We start from the raw sequence: 27,664 nt of genomic DNA on the forward strand, positions 1-27,664 counted from the left end.
GAGCAAGTTCTCTGCCCACCCTCTCTAAGGCATGTCCTAGAGGTGTTCCTCAGTTTTAGGCAGCCCAGACTGCTCCTGCCTTTTCCCCCTGGTGCGTCAGAGTAGAGTGGAAACTTTGGCTTTCAGTGGGAAAAGAACAGGCACATTACCAGGCTGGGATCATGACCCCATTTCCACTCTGCTTCTGATTTGCATTGTGCTCCAAGAATTAATGTTCTGCTTGGAGAAACTTCGTTCTCCCAACTACAGCAAAGTTAATTACCACGTTCCTGTTGTGAGAGGAATCCAATTCTGGAAGCAAGTCCCTCTCGGACCAGTCAGTCTTCCTGGTCATTGACCGATGATTCTGCCACAGGGCAGGAAATTGGAGAAGATCTGCACTTGGGAGAAAGCTTCTGGGTGGTTGGTACAGCAGCCCTGAAAAGGCCTTGGAGCCCCAAAGGCTGATGTGAGGTGGGGCTGAGGGGAGGAAAGAGAAAGGGCAAAACAGGCCTGGCACTGATGTTGCTTTCACTACAAACTCAGAGCTCTAACCTCTGGCCATCCTGCCTTGCCAAAGCCACTGGAGTAGCTCAGCTCTGACGGGCATGTCCAGGGAGGATGCAACCTCTTAGCTGTCCAAGTCACCAGGAACCCTGTCTCAGGAATAGGTAACAGCTTCAATTGATGGAGGGGTTACATAGCTAGGCCCTGTGAGATGCTTCCTTTCAGTTTTCCCAGAATGAATTTGAGTGCACACATCAGGTAGGCAAGAAATATACTAGAATTAACTTCTATTTTGAATCCTTGTGATGACCCTTGTAGTCTGCATTTCCCAGGTTCCACCATGAGAGGCTGTCTCAGTTATCTGTTGCTGCACAACTGATCACCCCCAAACACAGAGACTTAAAACAGCAACCATGACACTATCATCTCTCAGTTCTGTGGGTCAGGATCTGGGCAGGGCACAGCTGGGAGATTCCTCTGCTCCATACAGCACTGACTGGGGTCATGCAATGGGATTTAGCTGAGCCTCATCTGGACTGCACTGCCCAGGATGGCTTCACTCACATGTCTGATGCCTTAGCAGGGGCATCTGGGAGGCTGGGCACAGCCAAGCCCCTCTTCCTTTTAGTAGTGTCAGGGGCTCTCCAAGTAGTCTCTCTGGTCCAGTAACCTGGCTTTTCAGGTAGCGGTCCAGGGTTCCAAGACACCAAGGCAAAAGCCACCAGTCTTCTTAACAAGGTTAGGCCTAGAACTGGCATTGTACCACTTTCACTGTGCTCTTCTGGTCAAAGCAATCACAGGCAGCTCAGATTCAGGAGGAGGAGGCAGATGCCCAACCTGGAGTTTGCAGCCATCGTATTCCATCACTGAGGCACCGCAGGATACTGGAGGGTAGGAGGAAAGGACAAGGCAGGGTCCCTGGCCCTCGCTCTCCCTGCCTGGAACAGCAGATGGGGCAGCAGCTGCACATCTTCCATGCTCCTGTGATGTACAGGTGGGCAGGTCATGATGGCAGCTTCCTCCAGGTGGCCTCAGCCTCAGTTTAGGAAACACCCCCAGGGTGGTGTCATAGTCCCAGGAGACTCCACAGAGCTGAGCCATTTGGAAATTCATCCAATCCGAAGTGGCCTACTCCTGCTAAGAGGTCTGCTGTCCCGTGAGCTTGGCCATTCAGGGCTAGCTGCTCTGTAATTCTGCCCCACCCGGGAGGCAAGGGGTCTCTCTGAGGGGTCTCCTGAGCACATGACGTGGCCGGCCTCCTTTGGAGGTCTTTATGGCTCTCCTGAGACCTGAGAAGCCCACAGACCTTCTCCTCTGTCTTTCTCTCCTTTCCTAATTCCAGGGACCCCGCTTTCTCAGGGAAGGGAGGGACAAGCCTCTCACTCCACCCTGCCTCTATTTGAGGCATTTTGGCTCCATATCCTATTCTGGTCCTGGAGCCTTGGGACTTTTGAAAACAAAAGCTGGGTGTTGGCTGGTGTTTGTGTTCTGCCCCTCACCTGAGATACCATGTGTTTTGAGTTAGGGCAGGTGGAGAGGAGGAAATATAGGTAGCAAAAATGATGGTCACTGTAGGTAGTCAGGGTCCTAGGAGCAAATGGATGTCGGAAAAGTAACAGAAGGGAGTTTTATGGAGGGGCCATATGTAGAGGTGTGGCAGGGGCTAAGAGAAGGACAAGGGAGGATAAAATGCCCAGGACTAACCACAGCAGGAAGCTGGGACCATCCCTGGGCCTGAGGGGTGGAACCCAGAGAGACCTGCTGCTGAAGGACAGGATGACCCAGAACAGCTGCTGCTGCCAGTCCCTAACTCAGCGAGGAGGAGCTGGGGAATGATTCCCTGTGAGCTCCTGCCTGTGCTGCCCACTGGCCACGTCCCAGTAGAAGCCAGAGGTCCCGGGAGCCTGGGAGATGTCACGCATAAGGCTCAGCTTCCTGGGGCAGAGAGCAGAGGGGATATGGAGGGGCAAATGACAACTATCCAGCACGCTTATTGTCACATGGATGTTTTCCTCCCTCTCCTACACCGTGGTCAAGAAGGCTCAAGCAGGACCTGTGGAGTATTATCATAACAACTGTGTGGCTGTCTCCCACCATCCCTTTAACAGTCCCTACACAGAAGGGAGCCACGGAAGGTCAGCATGGCCCTTCACCCCCACTGTCCCTAGTCCCCTGTCTCCACATGCTCAATACATCCACTTCACTCTGGTCGTCCACGTGCACAGGCATGACTCACACATACAAACAAAGCTTTAGGTGAATCTTTCCAAAAGGGTTCCACCTATATTTTTAGTTAGGTTCAAATGAGAGCAGAGGTGCCAAAGACTATCCCGGAATGTGCAAGTGAGGTGGCGGCCAAGAGGCCTGGATGAATCCCCTTCCTAGGGCAAGCACCCACTGCCTCAGCCCAGGCCTCAGTTTCCCATATGGAAGGTGTGGTGTTGGCTTAGTGGGCCTCGATGGGCCCCTCCAGATCTGGGGCTCCATATTAAAAGCCCTTGACCACCCTTGAGAGTAACCATTTCCCAAAGATGGACAACTTGCCCACATCATTCTAAGGTCCCTCACTCCTCCTCAGCTCCTACAGAGATTAGCTATCCCACCGGCTAAGATTCCTGACTGTTAGTGGTAAGTTGGCAGTTAAAAACAGTGACAGAGACTTTGGTACTAGTGCAAGATAAGCTGCTCCAGGAGTGTGCATACCTGCAGACTGGTGGCAATCAGGTGGCCTTTCCACCAGTCCAGGCAGCCCTGGATCTCTTCTCAGTCGCTCAGCCATTCAACAAACCTTGACTGCACAGCAACTCTGTGTCAGACCCACTGCTGGACTGCAGGCATGTTGAGAAGTGGATGATACACAGGCCGTGGCCTCAAAGGGGTCATAGTCCAGAGAAGGATACAGACAGAATCACAGATGTGATAACTGCTGGAATAGGAGTCCTCATAGGGAGGTATCCTTTGTCCTCTCTAAGAGGTATCTAACGAGGCTCCTTGATGGCAGAGGTATCACCTGAGCTGGGCCTGAAGGAATGGCATTGCAGGCAGAGGAGCAGTACAAGCAAAGGCACAGGGACCAAAAAGAAAAAAAAAAGTAGCATGAGAGATTCTACAGAAGCAGAAAGAGTATGAGTTGTCACACCGCAATCACTTTTCTTAGAACCGGCAGGAGATGAGTTTTGGAAGGGGGGAGAGGGGCAGATCACGGAGGACCTTGAACTTGTGTAAAGACCTCTCTTCCTGCTGGTGGTGGGTCGCTCAGGAAAGGTGTCTCGTGTGCCATTGAGGCTGCAGAGTTAACACAGCACCTAGGCCACGGCAGGAACATGAGACATATTTGGTGAGTGTGCATGTGAGTGGAAGAAGTGAATGAAGCCAAGTGACTTGGTCAGACTGGCATTTGAGACAGTCACTCTGAAGGCCACATCAGTCCCAGATTCCCATGCAACAATGTGTTCCACGGTGGGTCTGAACATATAACATTTCTCAGGTTCCTCTCTGGGGCTGGGGAGCTTGGAAACTCAAGACAATTTTATAGCCGACATGACCAACCTTGTGAATTGGTATTTCCAGAAGTATGAGGCCTGGGCTTTGTGACCTCATTGAGGTGATGCACAGGCCCAGCATCAACAACATTAAGACACATAGTGAGAAAGTGACTCCTTTTTTAGTCTCTTTCAGTCCTGACTGTTCATGGACAAAGTTGTATTTCTTGCTGTTATGCCTGTAACACTTCTCTAAAACAAGCTAGTCTTCTCCCATTACTTTTTTGTTTTTAACTAGAACAAGGTAGGCAGTGATCTAAAAGCCGTGGGTAAGCAACACCCGTCACTAGGATCCCACCGCATTGCTTTGTTTTGCTCTCTTCATGGTCACAGTTACCTTCTATTTATGGCAAGTGTATGTCAGGATCCACACAAGAAACAGATGGACATCCAACTCAGGGTATTTCACAGGGACTCATGACAAAGGTGTGGGTGGGTGTTGGGGAAACACCAGGGAGAGTGCAGAAATCTGGGCCTTGATTCTGAACACAATATATGTTCATTACAGAAACCTTGGAAAATACAGAGGACTAGAAAGGAGAAAAAACATGTCCCCTGAATTCCTACCGCACAGAGAAAAGCATTGTTGACACTTTTTGGAGGAGTCTCTTCTTCCTTTCTTTTTTCCATAGAACAGTCTTTCCTGCAGGCTTCCCAGAATCTTATAGGTCCAAAACTTCAAAACTATCTGGAAGGCAGTGGAAAGCTAACGTGCACAGCTCGGAAAATAACATGTCTTTTATTTGGGGCCAGGCTCTGAACAAGACTCCTGGCCTTGTTGTCCTGTGTTTTCATCTTCTTTCAGAACTATAGCCTTGAGAGAAGACTTTTACCGTCAGAATTACTTCTGTTTCATCACATCTCCACTTTTCATCTCTTGATAACCCCCTGGATTTTTTCTTGGCCCCTTGGAGCTCCCAAGATTAGAGTGATCATAAGAACTACTATTTATTGCCCACTCTGGCCTGCCTCTTCAGGCACATTAGCCCACTTATCTTTGCCATGGTCCACCAAGGTGGGAGGAGTATGAAGAAAGACTTGGGAAATAAGGTTATCTAAAGATGTCTCTAGCCCCAAAAGAACGCAGAACATTACAGACTTGAAGTGACACTGGTTTCTAAGTTAGCTGCACAGGAAACTGAGACCCAGTTGCTTTTCAAATCCTCAAAATATTAGTACAAATTATAGATATATTTATAACCGTCAGAACTTCTGGCATAGTCCAAAACTGTTGGCTGTAAAACCATGTTTCCTAAATTCAATCATGTTTCTCATTGATTTCCATTTTTAAATTGGATGTCTTTGCCCTCCAGATATAATAAAAACCACACCAAAGAAGATGGAAAACTTTTTCCCCTTAATATTTAAAGGAAAATGATTTTTATACAAAATACTCATTTGTCTGCTTAAAGTAAATCACAGTTCAGTGCCAGTTGGGGTTCAAAGCATAACATTTTTGATTGATGATTTCTGTATCAAGGAGCCCAGGTAATATTTGTTCTGACATCCCTCCCCAACTAGCTGGGTGGCAGCTAAAGACTGCAGGCGAGGAAAGATCAGGACTCCAAGCCCAGGCTTTTGCCTCTGCCCCAGCCTTCCTGTCCCACCCATATGTGAACTTCAGCCCCTAACTAGGTGTCTGCCTCTAGACTAGAAACACCAAGAGATGGAGAGAGTGGGGCAGGTCCTTTCCCGTTTCCTCCTCATATGGCCCCCAGTGTCCCACCAAGGTAGAGCTTGGTGCTCAGGACCACCAGACCCCCCACCCTCACCCAGCTGTGCCCTGTCCATACGTTCCTTCTACCACCAGCAGGCTTCAGCAGACCCTGCCCTTGCCTGCACCTGCTCCTTCTCTACTGCTTATCCTTGGACATGGAGCCAGCACAGGGCTGGCTGCTCACAGAGAAGGCTGAAGACCCAAGTGAGATGAACAAGTAGAGATTTGTGATCTATTTCAGAGATGGAGCCAACAGGTCCTGCAGAGGGTCTGCATGGAGACTGGAAGAGTGAAGGAAAGAAAAAACTCTCATATGGCACCTAGATTTTTGGCATGATGGAACTGGCATTTACTGGAAGGTTTGCTGAAGATCCAGTGTGGTGAGGCAGAAATCAAAAGTTTAATTTGGGACCTGTTATATTTGAGAGCCCTCTTAGCCACCCAAGCAGAGATACTGAGTAGAGAGTTGATGATATGAGTCTGAGCTTAGTGGAGAGGTCAGATAAAGCTAGAGTTACACATTTGGGGTCATCCATGATGTGAAGCACATAGAGGGGTCTGTGTGTATTCCCCTGAGGTGTGTGTCCTTGGACACGGGGACACATGGGTATTTGTCCATGTGTGTACACTGACATGCGTGACTTGGAATGTCACATTCATCACAACTTCCTGTCTGACCTTGGCCAAGGTATATCTGTAATCTCCAGCTGTAAAAAAGGGGGGTGATTCTAAATGGCATTTAAGATCCTTGCTATGTTCAGGATCCTAGGAGTTGGTGAATCATGGAGCAGGGCCACCCATGGTTTGTTGGGTGAGCAGGAGCAGAGAAGTCTTAAGACAGTGAGCAGTGTGTTTCGATGTGAGTCCTGCACCCTGCCTGGGGCCTCAGCAGCTGCACTCCCCGACCTAGCAGAAGACTCTCCTGAACTCTGGGATAAGAAAGGGCCTGAAGCAAAAAAGCACATGGGCTATTGCTCCTCCAGCCCCATACAATATCCTTCTCATCTCTTTAATTCAACATAAAAGCATTCATCACTCATCAACATTCATTCATTCATCACTTGCTTATTTATGAACCTACAAGCATATATATTGAATATCTGTGCTGTACCCATGTCATGCTGAATTCCATGGATTGCAAGATGAATCAGACCCCAACCGGCCCTAGAGGAGCTCACATCTCTTCCCAATACCAGTTTCTACTTCTTAGGTCTCCTCTCAACATGTGTGACACAGAACTTACCCTGCAAGGCTTGAGCACAAGAGCAGCAGAGTCCTTCCTTGTCTGCAGGCCTGGCTGCAGTTGCCTGCAGAGGAACTGGAGGAGAAACGAATCAACTACCAAATGACAATAGTTTACCGAATGCAGACACATTGTAGGTAGCAGGACAGATTTCAGGTCCCTGACTCAGGTATGCCAGAAAGGTAGCTTCTATTTTTCTTTTTTTGGAGTTATTTCTATACCATTTCATTACTTAGATGCTTACGTATATGTTGCCTTTTGCAGCTGGGCTTATTTTGTTTGATAGAAAGCATAATTGTGTACATATAGATGACAAAATGTATATTTGTAAATAATTTGGTTGTGTATGCTTCTACAGTTAATCAGACAGACGTGTTTGGACTACTATACACACAATCCCTATCAACTGGAAAACAAAATCAGAATATTTTAGGGATGTTTTATGACAAATGACAAAAAGTAAGCTCATCAGAAATTTACTTTAAAAATCATTTCTCACAGCATTTCACAGAATGGGGGGAAAAAAGTGTTTTAATCACATTTTGTCCTAATTCTTAACTGTATAAGATGCACAGGGTTTTTATCCCTACATTTGAAATCGAGACACAGACTGGTTAAAAAAACCTGACCACCTTTTGCTAACTCTATCCAACCAGCCAAATTAATCTTCCTAACACATTTCTATGTATGTAAAATATCACCCATTAGCTGTAAAATCTTCAACATGTCCAATGGCCTGCTGAATGAAGTATAAGTAACACAGCTCATTTTCACATTTAAAGTCTTCCTTAGAAGGGCTTCGAACTAACTATTCAGCTCTTTCCAAATGTTTCTCTAAATACACCTTCTAGTCCGTACCCCCAACCAGACATTTGTTTTTTTTCTTTTCCTTTCTTCCTTGTTTCTTTGCCCAGCCCTCCTCCAAATACACTTTATTCATTACCATCTTTTACAGTTACTTCCACCCTTTCAAATGCATCTTAAAAGCCCTTATTCTCTTTTTAAATTTTTATCATTTACTATTAGCACATTCATTATTACAAATCATGATTTCTTATTATGGCCTTTACCCAACCAATTATTAGGCCTAATGGCTAGCTTAACATCAGCACAGCCAAGTTAAGCAACTTTCCCCCTTCTCTCCCTCCCTTTTCCCTTTTCTGCTCCAGGAATTGAGATTCCCCCCCCCCTCCCCTCCAACCCACCTCCCCAGGAAGGAGTAAACATTACCATTGTCATCAAGGGAACATCTTGTGGGTTGTGTCCAGCAGGCTTGGGCTGGAATGCTTTGTACTGAGATAGTAGCTAATCAAGAGCCTATGACTTAACCTACCAGATGTCATCAGACCACAAGGGCTGTGTCACCTTGCATACCACTGATTTTGAAATTGCCCGTTACTCTGTCTAAACCCTCCCTAAAAGTCTTATAAACCCCGTGCTTCCCTTAGTTCACGGGAACTGATCTGGTTCAGTCTCCCTTCCACATTAGTGGAATAAACCTTTTGGCTGAAATGGCTCCTGACTCGGGTCTCTCTCTCTTTTCTCTGTCTTGCAAAACCTAACACCTATCGCTCCCCAGACCCCCTCCTTCCCTTCCCCCTATCTCCAGTATCCTTAGGTTTATTCTCTCCTTCTGAAAGCTCAGGGTATTGTTATGGTCCTTCCTTCCTTTTCTTTCTTTCTTTCTTTTTCTTTCTTTCTTTCTTTCTTTCTTTCTTTCTTTCTTTCTTTCTTTCTTTCTTTCTTTCTTTCTTTCTTTCTCTCTCTCTCTCTCTCCCCCCCTCTCTTCCTTCCTTCCTTTCTTTTTCCTTCCTCCTTCCCTCCTTCCCTCCCTCCCTCCCTTCCTTCTTTTTCTCTCTTGGTAGCTTCTATTTTTCTACAAGAACTTCATTTCTTTCTTGTGTCCCTGTTCTGCTAGGTACGGACATTTTCATTTTAGTTTATTTAGGATAAAATCAGCCAGTGCAAAGATTTTGCAATCAATTTAGGGTTTTCTTTCCCTTCTCTTCCCCTTAGAGAGTTTACAAGGTGCCTGGCATTGGTGAGGGAGGAACAACCTGGGGGAGGTGTGGCCCTCCATCACTGAAGGCTGTGCTGGAATCACATTTCCTCTGTCTCCTCCAGCCCGGAGCCCACCAAGCAGTCCACGTCCTCCATGTTTAAGCGCAAGGCCTTTCCAGGCCTGCCCTTCCTCCTCAGCAATCTTCTCACCCCTCTCCAGGAGATCTTCCAGGGGAATCTCCCCTTCAATCCAAGGGGTGGGGCTGCCTCCACTGCCCGTTCCCGCTCTTCTGCTGCCACACAGTCCTGGAGCAGAGGAGAGCCACGAGCTTTGCCAGCTTCCCAGCCATGCTGGCCCCCAGGCTCTTCTTCGTGCACCTGCATCCTCTCTTGCACATCCTGCCCTCCATGCCTGAATAGTATTTCTCCCCTTTCTTAATTTTGGTGCATGTCTACTCAGCCTGCAGGTCATCTTTGATGTCCCTTCTCGCAGGAAGCCTTTCCTCACCTCCCAAGACAAGCTCGGTTCCCCTGCTCAGTCCTCACTGAGCCCCTAGCTGGCATTTCCCTCTCTGGATTATAGTGTCTGTGTAAGTGTTCTGCTGCTGCACTGCGAGACCTTGGAGGGCAGTGTCAGGGTCTCACTCATTTCTTTATCCCCAGAATCTAGCAATCCCCCAGCATTTCATTCAAAACTATTGAGCATCTTCTACATGCTGGACACTGGGGATAAACAAGGCAGTCAAGGCCCTTGCCCTCATGGGGCTTTCAGGCTGGTGGGGGAGCAAAACAAAAAGAAAAAGAAACAAACGTATTAAATGTGGCATCTAGTAGTGACAAATACTCAGGAAAACTCAAGCAGTAGCCAGAGAGCACAGGGACACTGATGTTTTAGATAAGCTGGCAAAGGGAGGTCTCTAAGGAGATGGCATTTGAGCCGTGACCTGAGCACATAGTAGGTCCTCAGTAAAATTTAGTTGACTCACTAACTAACTGAGTGTCTCACTGAGTGAAAGCCTCTAACCTGTTTTTCTAAAAGTCTTCCCCTACAGTTAATTTTGTTCCAAGTCACAGGCATCAGGCTTGGAGACCTGAGCAGAAGTTTTAATTAACCTGATCCACTGCAGAGAGAATGGAAGCTCAAAACCCCAGAAGCTTTTTCTGCAAAAGGTCCAGAGCTTGGATAATAAAATGGTGCTTTCACTCTCATTAATGGGGCAATTGATTTCAGCACCGGACCCTGTGGATTATTGATCAGTGTTAATCATTAGAAAATGCCGAGTTAATGAATCTAACTGCCATGAGGCCCCTGTGGGACTTGGTTAGATACAATAACCTTGTCCTCTGCCAGTCCAGCAGATAGATTTACTTACAGAAATCTAGATATTTCTCAAGAAAAAAAGGCAAAGTAAGAGTCACTGGTAGTGAAATCGTTTCTCCAGCTGAGCTGGGCCCGAGAGATCATTCCAAGCCTTTTTAATGTACCTGAGCTGTTCCTACCATATTCTGTTCCCATCTAACATTTTAAAATAAACTTTTCATTTTAGAATAGTTTTAGATTTACAGAAAGACTGCAAAGACATTACAGAGAGTTCCCATATGCCCCACACCCATTTTCCCCTCTTCTCGACAGCTTAAGTTAGCACTGTGGCAATTAATGAACCAATATTGCTATGTTATGATTAAATCCATACTTTATTCAGATTTCCTTAAATTTTACTTGATGTCTTTATTCTATTCTAGGATCCCATCCAGGATACCACATTCCATTCAGTAGTCATGTCTCCTTAGGCTTCTCTTGGCTGTGACACTTTCTTGGACTTACCTTCATTTTGATGACCTTGACAGCTTTAAGAAGTTACTGTGCAGATGTTTTGTAGAATGTCCCTCAAATGCGTTTCATCTGAAGAGTTCTTCATGATTAGATTGAGGTTTGGGGAAGAAGACCACAGAGGTAAAGTGCCATTCACATTACGTCATGTGAAGGGTGCACAGTGTCAACATGACATCACTGTTGTTGACCTTGAGGTAGTGTTTGTTAGGCTTCTCCACTGTAAAGTTACTCTCCCTCCCCTTTTTTATACTGTACTCTTGGCAAGGAAGTCACTATGCACAGCTCATACTTAAAGAGTGAGGTGTTATACTCCACCTCCTTGAAGGTAGAGTATCTATGAAAATTATTTGGAATTCTTCTGCATGAGAGTCTTTTTTTAAAAAATATTAATATGAGCTCATGGATATTTGTTTAGGCTTTGAGTCATAATCCAATATTATTTGACTTATTTTTATTGCTCAAATTATTCTACCTGCAGCCATTGGGAGCTCTAACAGTTGGCACCTGTTTCCCTTTAACATACCCCTGTCACTGAGGGGTGTTTGTTCGTTTTGGGGGGGGGGGGTGTTCACTTCCTTACCCCTGGCACTACAAGATACTCCAGGCTCATTTTGTATATTTCCTGTCCTAGCCCTGGAGTCAGCCATTTCTCTGAGGAATCCTGATTCCTTTTATTGGAGAATCCTATATTAATTTTCATAATGGGCTATCATTTTGTTTTGTTTTCTTTATGAGTGTAAAAGCACGTCATGCTCATTGTGGTAAATTTAGCAAATATATGAAAGAATAAGGATGAAAACAAGTATCTCTAATAACACAAGAGGAAGAGGAAGCCACTGCTAATATTTTGAAGTATTTTCTTCTGGTCTTTTTGTTAGTTGCTGGCTCTTGTGATGTCCTTTCTGTGCTTTCACCCCTCCCAGGCCAAGGAATATCACCAGGGGGTGGGGGACCGGTTTGCCTCCCTGCCCCAGCAGCTGTGGTTGGAGCAGATGACTGGTTTTGGCCTTTCTTGGGTGGTCTGTTCACTGGGCCACTGCCCACTCCTCCCTCCAGGTGATGACAGGTCCAAGAGACCAGGAGTCAGGTGTGTCCTCCAGCAGACTCTGAGGAGGTGAATACTTCCTAGTTCTGTGACCCTAAGCACAATGCTGTTCTCTAATTATTAAATGAGATTATGTGTGGAAAGTCTTAAAAGAGGGCTTGGCAAGTAGCAGGTGTTAAAAAAAGTAAAAGCTGTTATTATTATAATTATAATTATAATTATTATTAATAGCTCAAAGAAACACAACGCTCATCATAGAAGTTCAGGCTTAGTGTGATAGGCAGGCCTCTGGGAGGGATGTATTTGCACAAGCAAACTGCCTCCTCCATGGTGACCTCATGGAATTGAGCTGGTTCTTCCCAAGAATTTGACTGAGTTAGAAACTGTCTCTCTACAAGACCAGCAAAAGAAAAAGAGCATCCCTGGAGTATGAGCTGAAAAGAATGTGTGCCTAGGAGCAGTACTGCACTGTGGTCGAGAGCTCCATCACTCACATGCCGGGCTACCTTCGTTCCCTAAGTTCTTCAACCTCACTGGGCCTGACATCAGACTAACGATGTTATATCCCTCAAAAGGCTGCTGCAAATACCAAATAAGTTCGTATATGCAAGAACTCAAAATAGTACTCGGCACAGAGTAAGCCTAATATTTGTTACCGCTTTTATTATTTCATCATTCAGTACTCCTGTGGTTGCAAGTAACAGAAGAGCTGGACCAAAATTACTTAAATAAAAGAGAATTTGTTGGCCCATGTAACTGAACTTCAACGTTTCATAGAATCTCATTGGCTCAGATTGAGTCCTTTGTCCATCCCCAAACCAATCACAGTGACTGAGGGAATTTAAGGATCAGACTGGCCACTGTGAGTTGCAGGTTTCACCCCTAAAGGAAATCACGTGGAATAGATGTGGGAGGCCATAAAGCAATATGTGCTTTTCCTGGAAACTGCTTTTCCTGAAGATGAAACTTAAGAGGAGAAACGAGCTGACGGGCAAGTCACAGACAGAAAGAGTAACTATGTGGTGGGGCTCCTGGCCTGGGGAAGGGAGCAGGTAAAGTGAAGCTGGGAAAGCAGGAAGTTCATCGATGGGCAAGAGTCATTTTCCATGGCATCCTGACTTCCCACCTTGGATAGGAGAATCTCCTGAAAGGTTCCACACTGGTCCTGGGTAGGATAAGGGAAATATCGCCAGATTAGGGCCAAGATCCTAAGTCCATATGACATGGGACAGGTGGCTTACCCTGGTCCGGGCCACCACCTCCTCCCCTGTCAGTGAGCAGGTTGGTTGTCCTAGCACCATGTCAGCCCTAGAAATCTCTGAATTCCTGAACAGATCAGTAATTGCTCTCTTGTGTTGACTTTTCCTCCAAATAAAGAGAATGTGGACATGTAAGGGAGAAACCCAGTACAGTCATTGGGCAGGTGTCAGAACCCAGGAAGCAGACAGAGCTGAGGAATTATGACATGGGAGGAAGGGAATACAAATACTTACTGGTGCCTAGTCTGTGCGAGGCACTGATGTTTCGATATTACCTATGGAGCCCAATGTCGGGCAGCTCAGATGACTGGAGTCAGTCATTGGCATGCTATGTGGGGATGGTTTCCAGATGTTTAATGCAGGCTCACTTGCAGTCTGGCTGGATGTTCCACCATGTTTGCTGCTGGGAAGTCAGGCTTGGGGTTGCCACAGTCTCTGGAAGAAGAACCATTAGGCCATTTCTCCGAGTGGGGCTTTCTATAGGAATTCTGGATTTCTGGATTCCCAGGCTGGGCTTGGTACCCCTGCATCATAGTCCCACAGCCCTTCTGCTTCTTCTTCTCAGTGCCTATTACACTATCTTGTCATCCCCCCCAGCTGTCTGCTTATCCCACTGAACCCAGGAGCAATGCAGCTAAACTCTCTCCAGCCTCTGGCACAGATGCTGGCATAAAGTAGGTGATCTATGCTGTTGAATGAATGAATGAATTCAGATAATCCAGAATACTCCTTCTAGCTCAACATTAAAAAACAGGAAAACATGGAGTCGATATGACTTTGGGCAAGCTACCTGATCTCTCTGGACCTCAGCTTTACTTCCTGTAAAATAGGTATAACAATAATTTGTCCTAACCTCATGGGACTGTTTCAAGGATTAAATGAGATAATGTATACAATATTACTAAATACACTTACTTGAATGTTCCTTATGTTCCTTCCTGGTGCTATATTAAGCTATAGATAATGTATTTAAAGTGATATAATGGCATTTAACTAATACTAGTTTTCTTCCCCCAGAACTACATTAAATTAATTTGTTGAAGGGATGAATGGTTGGACAGGTGGATGGAAGAAGCAGTTTTCCAGCAGCAGGGGCTGGAGTGAATGTGGCGGTACCACTGGTTCAGCAGAAGGTTATATCATTTTAGAATAACTACTTTGGACTTCAGAGAGTTCCTGGGTGTGAAGGTTTGACTTTAATTAAAGCCTCAGCACAGTGCTAAATGCCATTTTATTTTAGTTCATAATTAACACTAATAAGATGAGTGGATCACAGACAGCACACACTCTGAGAAAATGAAAAACGACATCTGAGCTTGGTGGTTTACATTTTGGCTTTTCCCCCTCCCGTGCTCGGTTCAATTAAAAGTTTTGAGAAAATATTGCAACTATACTTCTTGTCTTTGTGATAATGAAGCATATTAATTTGAATGTGATGAATATAATATTCCACTGACTTTTTTATTCCCTTACCTACAAAAGTTTTAAATAATGGGCCAATTAAATCGGGAGAGAAAAATGCAGAGTTTGCCTGGGGCTCCAATTCAGTAACCAAATAACCAAAGGAACAAAATTCTGTGACAGTGCCTGAACCAGACTACGTCCCCTTGGCTATAGCTGACAGACACTAACTCATATTGGACAGATGTGGACCAAGGCAGAATACATACTGTATTAACAGTCAAGAGGCTGGGTTCTGGACCCACCTCCAATATTTTCTCAGTGAATATTTGTTGGATGTATGCATACATAGATGGGTGGATGGGTGGATGGATGGATGGATGGATGGATGGATGGATGGAAGGATGGATGGAGGAAATGGAAAGATGACCCAGATAACTTCCCAAGGTAGCATTCTTCCAAATTCCATTCTTTCCAAGGTAGCAAGTTAAGTCTAGTGTGGAGCTGACTTAACCCTTCCAAGACCTAGAAGTTAGAGGCAGAACTTACAGTACAGGTAAGGAAGGCCAAGTTCTCTGATCTCTTTACCTAGAAGCATAAACTATAAGTTATAGAGTTGGTCTGAGCTCAGTACAGTCCCTGGAAGCTCCACTCTAAAGAAGAGGGACCCCTCAAACCAGTTAACCCAGGAAAGGCTGAGCCTTCCCCAGCGTTAACTTCTGCATTGGAAGAGGGACATCCTGGAGCAGGCCTGTGAGCCTTATACATGATCCAGTTGTCTCCCTGAGGACTTCCGGAAGGTTTCTCACCTCCATGTGGTCCTTTAGTCATTATCTTGCCACTGTGTCATCTGAGGCAGTCTGTAGCTATATACCCCACAACCTCTGTGTACCTTGTTCCCTCCATTCTGTTCTCTACATTGCAGACATTTTAAAACACTGACACACACACACACACACACACACACACAATGTTGTTCCTTTGCTTAAAACCTATTGTGCCCAGGCTAGACAAATCCTTATCATGGTCTGCAAGACTGCGTGTGCCCTAACCCCTGAATGCTTCCCAGCCTTATCTGTTGTCAAGCCCCCTCCACCCCTATAAGCACTTGTCACAGCTTATAATCATATGCTTGTGCTATTATTTGAGTCATGTACATCTTTCCCATTAGGCCATTAGAATTATAACTATTGATTTCCAATCATTGTATTCCTAGTGCTTAGCACAGTGCCTGGCTTATGGTAGATGATAAATAAATATTTGTTGAATGAAAGAATGAATGCTTTGAATTTGCTGAATGAATGAATGAATTCAAGAACTTTGGCTCTTTCTGCACAATTACACTGCTTCTAGTTTTGCATTTTCTAATTTCTGAAGCACTTACTTTTTGCTAGGCCTTATGCTAAGTGCTTAGACAGCTAAGATCTATCCTTGCTCTCAAGCAGTTCACAATGTGACAAGAAAGAGACACATACATACACAATAACAAAACAGTGTGTCAAGTACTACAATCAGTGTAAGCACGGGGGTTCAGAGAAGCAAGGGAGAAATCCTCCTCTCCCTCACTGCGGAGGCTTCACAAAGGAGATATTCCCTAAGCTGAGTCTGAAAGGAAAAGGTTTTGGCCAATAAAATAAGGGTGGAGGCACAATATCAGGCAAAAGGACCAGCATGTGAAGAACACTCAGAAGGCAGTAGAAGAAACACAAGCCACAGTGATGACTGAGTCCTGGTTGGAGAGGTGGGTCTGAGAGAGAGAAGGCAGGAAGGGGGCAGATCACAGAGGACTTTCCATGGCAGCTGCAAAGACTGCATTGAATGGACTGGTGTGGCGAGACCTGTGATTTGGCAAACTCCATCTGGAAGTGCTTTGGAAAAGAGGTGCCCATATTTCAAGTGAGGGACTTTCTACTCTGGGGAAACCAAGGCTCTGACCTGGGGCTGTCAATCAAACTCCTTCCCAGGATCCAAGCTGTCTTTTCCAAAGTGTGCTCAGTGTGGCTGACCTTGCTTATTCATTGCAGAGAGAATTAATTTCAGGGTGGGGAATTTAAAAAAAACACAAGATTAAGCAGTGTAATCAGCTGCTGCTGAAAGTTGGAAATGCAATAAATAACAATAGCATTGAGAGCTGTTTTTAATAACTCACCAGTGTAATTTAGCCTCGGCTTCTTGGAGCATATGTAAAATATGTCATAATGTGTGTAATGGAAAATGCCTCATTGCCAGCCTCTGAAGATAAATGTCTTTCCAGGAGGGAGGGCAGGAGAGAAATGGAGAAATTGGAGGGCATGATTGCAAACAGGTGTAGGAAGGCAAGCATTGTTCATTCTCACACTGCTAATTCAAAATTTGTGATCTTTTGCCCAGGTGGTAGGTTTCAGTTGGTTTGACTTCAAGGGTGAAGCAGGTTAATAGCAACAATACGGTAAAGGAAATAATTATAATTGGTAAGAGAATAAGTTGTTTTTCAGATTCTACAGAATCACCATTTATGTGCAGTCCATGTTCTGATTACAGATCATCCTTGTCTATCTATTCCAGCAGGTCCTCTGGGGACTCATATCTTGGCAGCATTTGTTTCACTTAGTTGAATTATTAAATATTTATGAAACCATTAAAATTTGGTATTTAGAAGTATTTGATGAATTCTGACTCTTAGTAATTCCTATGGGCCGCCCCCCTCCCCATAAGTCCAAATTGGGGAGATGGGGCTAGAAGTCCTCCCCTCTTAGGGAGGCAGCTTATTATGAGTTAAAATGAGATGAACTTTGGAGTCGGACAGAGGTGAGTTCAAATCCACTACTACCATGTACTAGTTATGACCTTTTGCAACTTACTTAAACTCTGAGGCTCTATTCCTAATCTATTAAATGAGAGTGAAGATGGTAATGATGATGACAATGACAGCTAATATTTGTGGGTCACCTACAGCATTATCTCTATCACAACAATACTATTATGTAGGTCTATCACAATCCCCATTTTACAAATGAGGAAACTGAAGCTTGGAGAACTCAAGTAACTGTTCTAAGGTGCAGGACTAGCAATAGCTGTCCTGGGACCTAACACTGGTTCTATCTGACTTCAAAGCCCATGCTGCTAAGTGTGCTGTGCTAGCTTCTGATACTAATAATTGTACAATTGGGGGAAGATTTGAGAAAATGTGAATAAAGTATAGTACCTGGCATATAACAAAAACTTTGTAACTGTCTCTTGGATTGGAGGACTAGATTTATCTTCCTTTGCTAGTACTCTCTGGGAAGATATAACATCTATGGTTTTGTCAATGCTTTATTAATGACCTTGTCACTCTGTACCCTTGTCCAAGTCACTCAAGACCCCTCCAAAGCCTCAGATTTTTAATCTGTAAAATGGGGATAGTTGAGAACTCTTACACATACTACCAGTTGAAGTGTAAATTAGTAAATGACTTTGGAAGACAATTTGGCAATACTTAGTAAGTGGAAGAGGCACAAATCCTGTGATGCAGCAATTCTACTGCTGGTGTATACTCTAAAGTAGATTTTCTCCCCCTCTGCATTATTGACATTTTTGGACAGATATTACTTTGCTGTGATGGGGGCTATTCTGTGCATTGTAGGACATTTAGCTGCATCCCTGACAGTTTCTTCCCAGGAAGAAAGCAATAAAGAAGAAGGAAGGAAGGAAGAAAAAGAGGGAGGGAGGGAGGAAGGAAGTTATCTGAGTTGTTAATTAGTTTAAGTTGAATCCACAAGCTTGATTGCAAATGTGTGTATTAAATTGGAATTTCTGTTGAAATTACAACAGAGCCTGGATCCCTCCTTGAGAAAGCAAAGGAGGTAAATTTGAAACATGCCAATGGATATTTAAATGTCATTACTCACTGGCTTTATTTACAAATGACTTTCCACTGACAACAGTTAAGTTTTGCTCAAGCCAACTACTGACACCAACACTGTGCACTCATCAATGAATGTGCTCATTACTCTTCCTTGTTAGGAAATGTCAACTCCTGTTCTCTAGCCTGTTTTAAGCAGAGAGACTTACATCTCTACCTCCTCAGCCTGAAACCATAGTAAGGGACAGGCGTGTTGATAAGATGGGGAATAAAGAATGTGTCCTGCATGCTGAAAGTTCAGGGAAGTAGGTCCTGAAGTTCATTCTGAAGGACACAGAATTCTGGAATCAAGGTTTAAGGTCCTCCCAAAATTGATCTCCTGAGATTCTTGGGATGGTCTATCCTGAGGGTTTTCTGAAATCCAAGGGGAAAAACCAGGAAGCTTCTCTCCAGTTGTCTCCCATTCTCCCCCAGTTTCTGTGGGGGAGTTGATTATAAAATCAAATAAGCAGGTCTGGCTTTGAGAATGGAGTTCTGAGGTACTTGGGGGGCCAAGGGGAGGAGTGGAGAGCCAGCCCAGTTGGATTCCACAGGAAGCTGCTTGAAGCAAGACACCTCTTTCCAATGATGTGACTCTGAAAGAAGGGCTTCTTGCTACATGCACTGAGGCTTTTACCTTTCCATATCTGAAATTGCCGTATAAATTGACACCAGTAAGAACCACATTGGTTGTTTTGACAATTAAGATAAAGGGAAAAACCTGTGCAAAGTGTCCAGCACAGTGCCTGCTCCATGGAAAATGCTAACAGCATTGACTTTCCCTCTTTTTTGTTCATTTTCTTATCTGCAAAACAAAAATAATGTTGTGTTCCTAACTCAAAAGTTGATGCTAAAGAGTGGCATAGTATTTTTCCACAAGTATTTATTGAGTATGCAAAGAGAGTAAAAAGGTTAAACAGAACTTTGCAAATTAAAAATCATAAAAACATTTTAGACATTGTGAACTTCCTAATAGGTAAGACTTTTCTTCTATCTACAGTGTTCAACATGTGCACAGAGCTTAAGTGGACAGCGAATATCTGAGAAAGGAGAGAGGGAGGAAAAGAGGGAGGGAGGGAAAGAAGAAAGAAAGGAAGAAAGGGGAAAAATATATGTCATTACTTTTATTATTGTACAGTTATCATCATCATTATAAAACTAATTTAAACAAACCCAGCCTGTGCTCCGAAAAGGGCACCAAGAGAAAGGCTAAGATAAAGAACACAGGAATAATTTTCCTATTTTGACCAGCGATGGGAATAGTAATGATATTCGTTCTTTCAGAACGATCTTGCAGTTAAATAATTAGCTTTCTGGTAGAATCAGGAGCTTTGAGATGGTGCTCTGAGGAATTCTTTCATTTCTTTTGCACCTTTTACAGAAAAGAAAACTCCAAGTGCAATTATTGGCATTATTTTTATACCAACTGCCGCAGAATATTCTGGAAAATGAGGCTCCTACCAAATTAGCTTACCTAAATGAGATTTAGACAGTACCTTACCAGGAGAACCACTCAGAAAACCCACATGCCAGCAGCAAGCCCTGTTGAGTCAAGTGAGGGTGGATGAAGCATTGTACATGCATTTTCAGTTAACTAAGTGAGCTGCTGCAATTTTGTGAGACGTCGTACCACAGGGCCCCTCCATTTACTTCAGGTTACACAGCAACAAGCAAGCCGAGAGCAGCAGAAATAGCTAGCTAAAACCCAATTTGATTTTGTGACTGCTGGGGGCAGACACTCAAGTGAAGTTTAAGTAGCAAAAAATCACACTCAGCTAAAAACATTTCTCTGGAAGGAATATTTGTAGCTGGAGAACTGAAGTTCAAACACCCAGCAATTTCTAGAGGAAGTCCGATTCCTCTACCTAAAATAGTTGTCCTTTCTCTCCCCAGATCCAACCGTCTAAATTATACGTACTCAGTCTATGACTTCTCCATGGGCCCACATGATTTTTTATCTTCTTGAGCTTATGGATATTAATATGAGTAATAATATTACTAACATAGTTCTTTCTCTATGTAATCACTAATTCATTTTAATCTCACAACTCTCTGAAGTAGGTACGATGATTATCTCTGTTTTATAGGTGAGACAATTTAGGCACAGAGAGGTTAAGTAACTCACCAATAGGCAGAGAGTTAAGTAAGAGACAAAGTTAAGAGTCAATGCAGACAGTCTGGCCCAGAGGCTGTGGTCTGGACCTATATGCTACAGTGCCATTCGCTGGGTGTCAGGGACTGTTAACAAGTTTATGGCATTAGCTCACTTCATTATTGCAACAATCCTATGATATGAGTATCAATATTATCTCCAGGTAAGGAAACTGGTTCCAAAAGTTTGATTGACTTGTCCTGGTCCCACATCCATCCACTAAGTAGCAGAGCTAAAATTCAAACCCAGAGACTCTGCAGTTTGGCAGAAATTTGGCATTTGTGTGTGACCATTTTCATTTCCAAGACTGCTGAGGAACACTGAAGGCCAGGGCCAGTATTCATTTGTCAGGATCTGAAGGCCTAAGTTGGAATCTAGCCTTTTGTGGTGTACAGATCAGAACAAAAGTCAGGTACCTGGTTCAGGAGGTGAGCTGAGTGCCCCCACCCCAACTCCATCCTCACCCAGAGAGAACTTTTCACGAATGATCAAATATTTGTTTCTTTATGGAAAATGGCCCTGAGAAAAAATCCTTGCTAGTGTTCATATATAAGTGGAGAGGGCCACAAAATAGTAACTTGGGACAAATTAGTGAGAGAAGTGTCAAATTTTGAGCAGACTAAGATCTCCAATGCAAATATATTCACCTTACAATGTATATGGAAATAATAAAAAGCAATTTGCTAAATAGATTCCACAAGTGCTCCAGTAAGGGCAAAAATTTCACATCAAGTGAAGGGTGGAACTTCAATAAAGATTTTAAAGGGGGTTACATGTAGAGGGAAGATTTGTGCAGAAACCACATGACTCTGGATGGAACTGTGATGTGAGAAAAGGCAGATTCTCTAACAATCATGTCACTCTCACAAATACCAAACCACAGACTCACCTTTTACTAGCTTGATATATGGGGAAAGCATGGACTTTAGAAGCAGGTAGACTTGGGTTTGATACTCGGACATCCACCATCTGTGAGACCTGAGTTTCCTTCTGATCTTCTTGGGGACAAAAAGCAGCACCTCATAATTTCTAGGAAATACTAGTTAAGTCTCTGGTTGCCACTGAGGTGACTCACCTGGGATACAGATACTCCTAAAGTTAGGAGACAATAGGGATGGGACTTGTCTTTGAGGTCAGAATTCTTGGAAGAATTTAAGTCTTTACCTTATAACAGCAAAGCCATTCCCACTTGCATCACTCATTCTCAGAAATACTAGAAAACAGCAAGGGAGTAAGTCTAGTCCCTGGCACCTGGTCTTGCATCTGACAGATGTTCAGTAATATCTGCTGATGGAACTGAACTGGGAACATTGTGTGTGAGGTGAAATAATGCAGGTAATAGGTGAAAATGTGGGACAAAAGCCCAGGAAAATGCTGAAACCAGAGCATCTGCTCAGAGCTGAAATCTGGACCATCAAGCATACATATATTTGCAAAGATGGAAAATGTAGACAGGCAGGAGAATCAAAAAGTACCAGTCTGTTAGGAGAGAGTTGTTGGAAAGGAGGCACTAGAGAGAGCAGAAGTAGATAGAAACCAGAAGAGGTACAGGTTAGAGTATCCAATAGGACAAAGTATTAACTTATCAGAAACTTGGAAGTCTCCCTGTTTAATTTAGTTCCTCATGTCATAGGTTTAACAACTGCCTTGCAGATTTCCTGAAAATTTAACAATCAGCTTTCACAAGCTGGTTCAGGCTGACTCCAGGACATGACTGCCCAGACACCAATGAGCTTGGAGACTGACACATAGAACTGAGAGGGGAGATGCAGAGCAGAGAAGACAAGACTTACCTGAGTCTCACTCAGATACATAGAGTATGTCTCCCCCTTTCACAAAGAAGGAAAAGGAAAGATCAGTGTTCACATTTAGTTACTGTTGTTGTTTTAAATACATTACACACAGACTTAGGAGAAAATTTCAAAAATGAGGTCACCCTCTGACCCCAGTCACTTAGTTCTTCTCTCCAGAGGCAAATAAATTCTCATTTATCAATGTATCCTTCTAGAAATATTTTATGTATATGCCAGTGTGTGTGTATGTGTGTGCGTGGGGGTCCCTCTTCAATTTAAAATGATAATGTACTGAACAACTTACTTTTTTATTTAATAACATATTTTCAGTATTCTTCCAGAGAAAATATACATAGATGTGCTATATTGTTTTTAATAGCTACATAGTATTCTTTTTATGCATGCACTATAAGTTATTTAACCAGTTTCCTCACTGATGAACATATAAGTTTTTTCAGTCTTTTGCTGTTATAAACAAATGATGCAATTAACATTCTTATACATATATTTGTGCACACATGTAGGCATCCTTACTAGTGAGATATCTATAAGTGAAATTTCCATATCAAAGGATATATACACTTTTTATTTCTGTATTTTCATTCCTACCAATGATCCAAGAGAGTGCCTTTTCCCCACATGGTTGCCAACGTAGCGTATTCTCAAAATCTTAGACCAGCATTTAAGTACTCACTCTGTTCTCACATTTTGCATAGGTTCTCTTATTTGAGGTAGGTTTATACAGAAGAGGAAACTGGACCTCATGGAGACCCAGGAGCTTGCCCAAGGACAGGTCTTTATCACTCTAAGTCTCCAATATTTCAGTCACCATGTTGAATGCCCTCCCCACACAAGACTCACTGCAGACATTCCAGTGTAAGAAGAGGTTAGAGTTCCCCACAGACCCAAAAGTTCAGGACACACCAACAGCATCAGTCTTTTGGTTCCCCAATTTTTGTTTTATTTCCAGAAGATTTGTTCATTTAGCGCTGCCCAATAATCACTTTGTCAGCCTGACTTCCCATTAAAAATTTTTTGATACCGATATAAAACCTGCCCAAAGACATACATAACTTTGGGTTCAGTCCAGTTTACAATAACTTTCATGGTGATACAGTTTCCAGGGACACTTAGCAGTGTCAAGGCAAGGACCACCTATATTCCAGACAGCTTGCCCGGTTTGTCGCTGGAGAAGTAAAGACAAATTATTGCCCCTTTGAAAAAAATGACTTTTATTTCTCAGTCTATCTGAGATCAAAAGCAGTAAGTCTCTTTCTTCATGTCTTTGAAATGGTCTCTGACACATATTCCCTCTGAATCGCCGAGAGAATATGCCATGAGATGTTGCCAATTATGGTTACACTCAGCTAGCAGATGTTTAGGGGTTGGTTAAATCTTTGAAGAAATTGCCTTGGGAGAAAAAGAAATAAAAGCAGAGATTACTATGAAACGTAGAGATTGCCAGCTAGGAGGAGGAGAGAGGTGGAGGGAGCGGGGAGGAGTGGAAGGTAGGGAGGGAGAGAGTGCACTTAGGAGAATAGCAGGAAGGGAAGCTTGGAAGCTTGGTTTTCCAGCTTTAAATGCCCGCCTGGCGTCTTGCTGGTTCGACAGGTTCAGTGAGGAGGATGTGGGCAGAGGGCGAGTCCGAGGGGCTTCAAACACTGGGAATAGTGGTGGTCGTGTGCTCTTCTCTGAAACTTTTGCACTACCTCGGGCTGATTGACTTGTCAGACGGTAAGCGAGCCCTCGAGCTTCCTCGTTTTATATGAATGTGTTTTCCGGATTCGGTTGTTGTGGAAGTAGTTTTTAAAAACGCACGCACGAAAAGTAGCGCGGAGACTCGAGAGATTTGAAAAAGCCCGGCTGCATCAGCGTTGCATTGATCCGAGCTTTCCTCCTGCCGCCCCGGTGGCGCGCTGTCCGTGGTGCTGAAATCGGGAAGTGAGAAATTGGGAGGGGAGTTAGGATCTTCTCTTCCTGCCCTACATGCATGCGGGTCTTGATGTATTATTAGTTGTGTGAGACTAGCACAGTACATCATAATTCTCTCTGAAAGTGTCTGATAACTATTTATATTGTTAGTAGAAGCCAATTACTTTTAAAAATTATTATGTTGATTAACTTTGTTTAAGAAATGGTTGAGAAGATTATATGTATATGGAGGTAAAAAACCTTTATAAAACGCTACCACAGTGCCTGACAACTAGAAAACATTTAACAAATATCAGTTCCTTTCCCCAACCTTTAACCCTCAACCCTCATAAGAACCCTTATTCTAAAACCACCTCATCAGCTGTGACTTTAGCTTCCATTTCTTAAAAAGAATGTAGTCATAATTCCAGGTTAACCACAGTTTATGATTAGAAAATTAGTGGCTTGGTTTCCAAAGTTAAAGGAGCTCAAGAAATTAAGAATTTTTTCTTTCTCCTTATGATATGTCATTCCAAATAGAACACAGTTTATATGATTTTTATTACATAAAATTAGGCTCCTTGAAAGATTCCAAATTTAAGGAGCAATGCATTAAACAAGACCAGCCTCAAACAATGTATATTCAATACATTACAAAGTATATACAGTGTTTATTCAATGTATATTCTTCCTAAATGCATAGTGTAGACACAACTTCTTTTCCAAGAAAAATAAACCATACATAATAATGAAATACATTTGTGGACAAAGGACTAGTTAAAATACCAATGAAAGCTGAGGTAGACCAGAAAAACTAAAGTGCAAGATGATGTGGTTGGATGAGCCCTGAACTAAGAGTTAAGAGATCTGGTTTCTATTCATGGTCTGTCTCTGTTTGATCTTGGTCAGGTCATTTTTTTTAAAACCTGCATCAGTTTTCCTTATGATAATTTTCAGTTTCTACTCTGTGGAGTTCTAGGGTGGCCCAAAGTTTCCTTGAATTCAGATTTGTGGATGATGATGGTAAGCCAGACCCTAGGCCCCTCATTTCTGCTTCAACTTCACCAGTTTCACTTTATCTGTTCTATATGTTAGCCCTGTGTGTAAGGGCTTTTTTAGCTTTAGCCAAAATTTAATGAATCTGTGATTCTATGACTCTGTGACACTGCTTCCCTGAAAAGCTGAAACACATTCCAAAAAATTTTTCTTCCTCAAAAACCACCGGAAATCTAACAATCTAGGAGAATAGTTCTGTGTACACACAGAGACTCTTCTTGGCACGTAGAGACTCTTCCTGGCACACAGAGGAGACTCTTCCTGGCCCTTGGTCCCTTAGATGTGCTCTTCCAAAGATGCAAACTCAGCTTGCTAGTCCATAACAAATGAGCAAAGCTGCTGTTCTCCACTGGATTCCAAGAGAACACGTCCCATCCCTGTTAAGAGCTTCAGAGCAGCTACCTACTGAGGTTATAAATTAATGCAAGAGCTGTCTACTTCCTTATAAGGCTAAAGTTGCAGTAGAAATATTACTCTCCTCTTTCTTTCCATATAGTAAGTGCCCATATCCCTTCTGCTTTAGCTTGTCGAGATTGCAGCTTTGATTTTTATTGCCACAAATAATATCTGTCATTTATCTAATATTATAGTAATGATGGTATTTAAGGTGAAAACTAGAGAACATATGTTTACAACTATCTCTAGAAACCCTAGGTAAAGAAAGAGAAGGGAATTGACATTTATTCAGCACCTACAATGTGCCAAGTATAGTGCTAAGTGCTGTTATATAAATCAGCTAATGTAACCTTCAAAATAACACTCTAAGGGGAAAAAATTTTAAACACTGAAAGGTAGACATCACTATTCCTTTTGTGTAAAGAAGACAGATGTAGAGAAATTAAATAAAACTTCCCAAGATGTACCAGTAGCAAGGTGGAGGTGTTTGTCTCTAAAATTTCACGCTCTGTACACCAAGTACCTCAGCAAGTAAGCCAGTTCCAGATGGAGTCTGTAGTGTTTCATTATACACTATATAAGTCTATATTATACACAGGATCTTATACTAGAGTCCTCACCATATGGTCCAAAATGCCATTTTTAATGTGTATGTGATATGAGAAATTCACCCACTTGGGACTGAGAGAATACCACCTTCTACTAAATATATTGGGACCAATGTGATTCAGTCATTCAAAGGAGAGCAGTGGAACATTTCTGAAGAACCCATCAGTAGTCTTTCCTAGGCCCTTGGTCTTATTCTTATTTTATTTTCCAGGAGTAGTTTTAGAATAATACAGGGATTGGGCCCAGAGTGAGGATAACTGGATTCCGATCCTTGTTGTGCCATTTATCAGTTATGTAACACTGGGCAAGTCCCTTCTCCCTAGCCATCACTTTCCTCATTTATAAAATAGAGAAATGAGAATGATAGTTGTATTAATTCCTTAGGGCTTCCATAATAAGATACCACAAACTAGGTGGCTTAAAACAACATAAGTTCATTCTCTGGAGATTGGAAGTCCAAAATCAAGGTATTGTCAAACTCCTCTAGAGTCTGAATCCTCTTGGGAAGGATCCTTTTTTTTTTTTTTCAGGTGTCCTTTGGCTGGGGGCAGCATAACTTCAACTTCAGCCTCCATCTTCACATGACCATCTTCTCCTTATGTGTCTCTATCTTTACATGGCATTTTCCTCTTTTTATAAGGACACTAGTCATATTGTATTAGGGCCCATCCTAATGACTTCATCTTAACTTGATCACATTTGCAAATGACCCTATTTCCAAATAAGGTACCTGGGATTAGGACTTCAACATATCTTTTGAGGAGTCACAATTCAATTTATAACAATAGCAGTAATGCTTTTATAGTTGTTGTAAGGATTAAATGAAATAGCACATGGGGAAGTGCCAAGCTTCTTACCTATCACACAGCAGATGCTTCATAAAAGATTAATTATTTTTTGGCTTTAGATCATGCCCATCAAAAGAATACACTACTCATCAGGGGGAAAAGGCAAAACCCATGCTTCATGTCTTTGGTTTAAAGCCCATCAATCCTGTTAGGCAGTTAATTCTTCCCTTTGGGTTTGAAAGGTTCCATTAAAGCTTCCATGGTAGGAACACTGGGATGACTTTTCCCTTCCATGCTATGTCATCATGCATACCCAGCCTTCACTGTTAAGGCCTGCTAATCAACCAAACTCATCAACACTTCCACCAAAATGAGGACAGCAGGGACTGAAGAGAGGACATGATCTGTGTATGCAGGAGCATGAGGGAGAGAGACAGGTAATGCCCCCTAGAAGGTTCACAGGCCATTACTAGTTAGTTCTCTGCCTCTCTTCTCACCTGCTGCTTGCTGGGCCAGCCTTATATGACCTCACCCTCACCAGGTGAGAGCACTCTTTCCTCAAAGTATCA

The 27,664-nt window shown here is 43.2% G+C and overlaps 1 protein-coding gene across 6 annotated transcripts in view; it reads left to right on the forward strand.

The window, feature by feature from the left end:
• The window catches only part of KCNIP1 (potassium voltage-gated channel interacting protein 1), a 384,666-nt gene that overhangs the window by 309,651 nt on the left and 47,351 nt on the right, over nucleotides 1-27,664 (forward strand). Inside the window, exon 1 of one of the 6 annotated variants that reach the window (XM_063085918.1) lies at nucleotides 23,976-24,069. The exons of the other annotated variants lie outside the window; for them this stretch is intronic. The gene's annotated coding sequence lies outside the window, so the exon portion shown is untranslated. Of the gene's footprint in view, nucleotides 1-23,975; nucleotides 24,070-27,664 lie in introns of those variants that run through there. 6 annotated transcript variants of the gene reach the window in all.

This window comes from Cynocephalus volans, chromosome 2, assembly GCF_027409185.1.
Source record: "Cynocephalus volans isolate mCynVol1 chromosome 2, mCynVol1.pri, whole genome shotgun sequence".
NCBI lineage: Eukaryota > Metazoa > Chordata > Mammalia > Dermoptera > Cynocephalidae > Cynocephalus > Cynocephalus volans.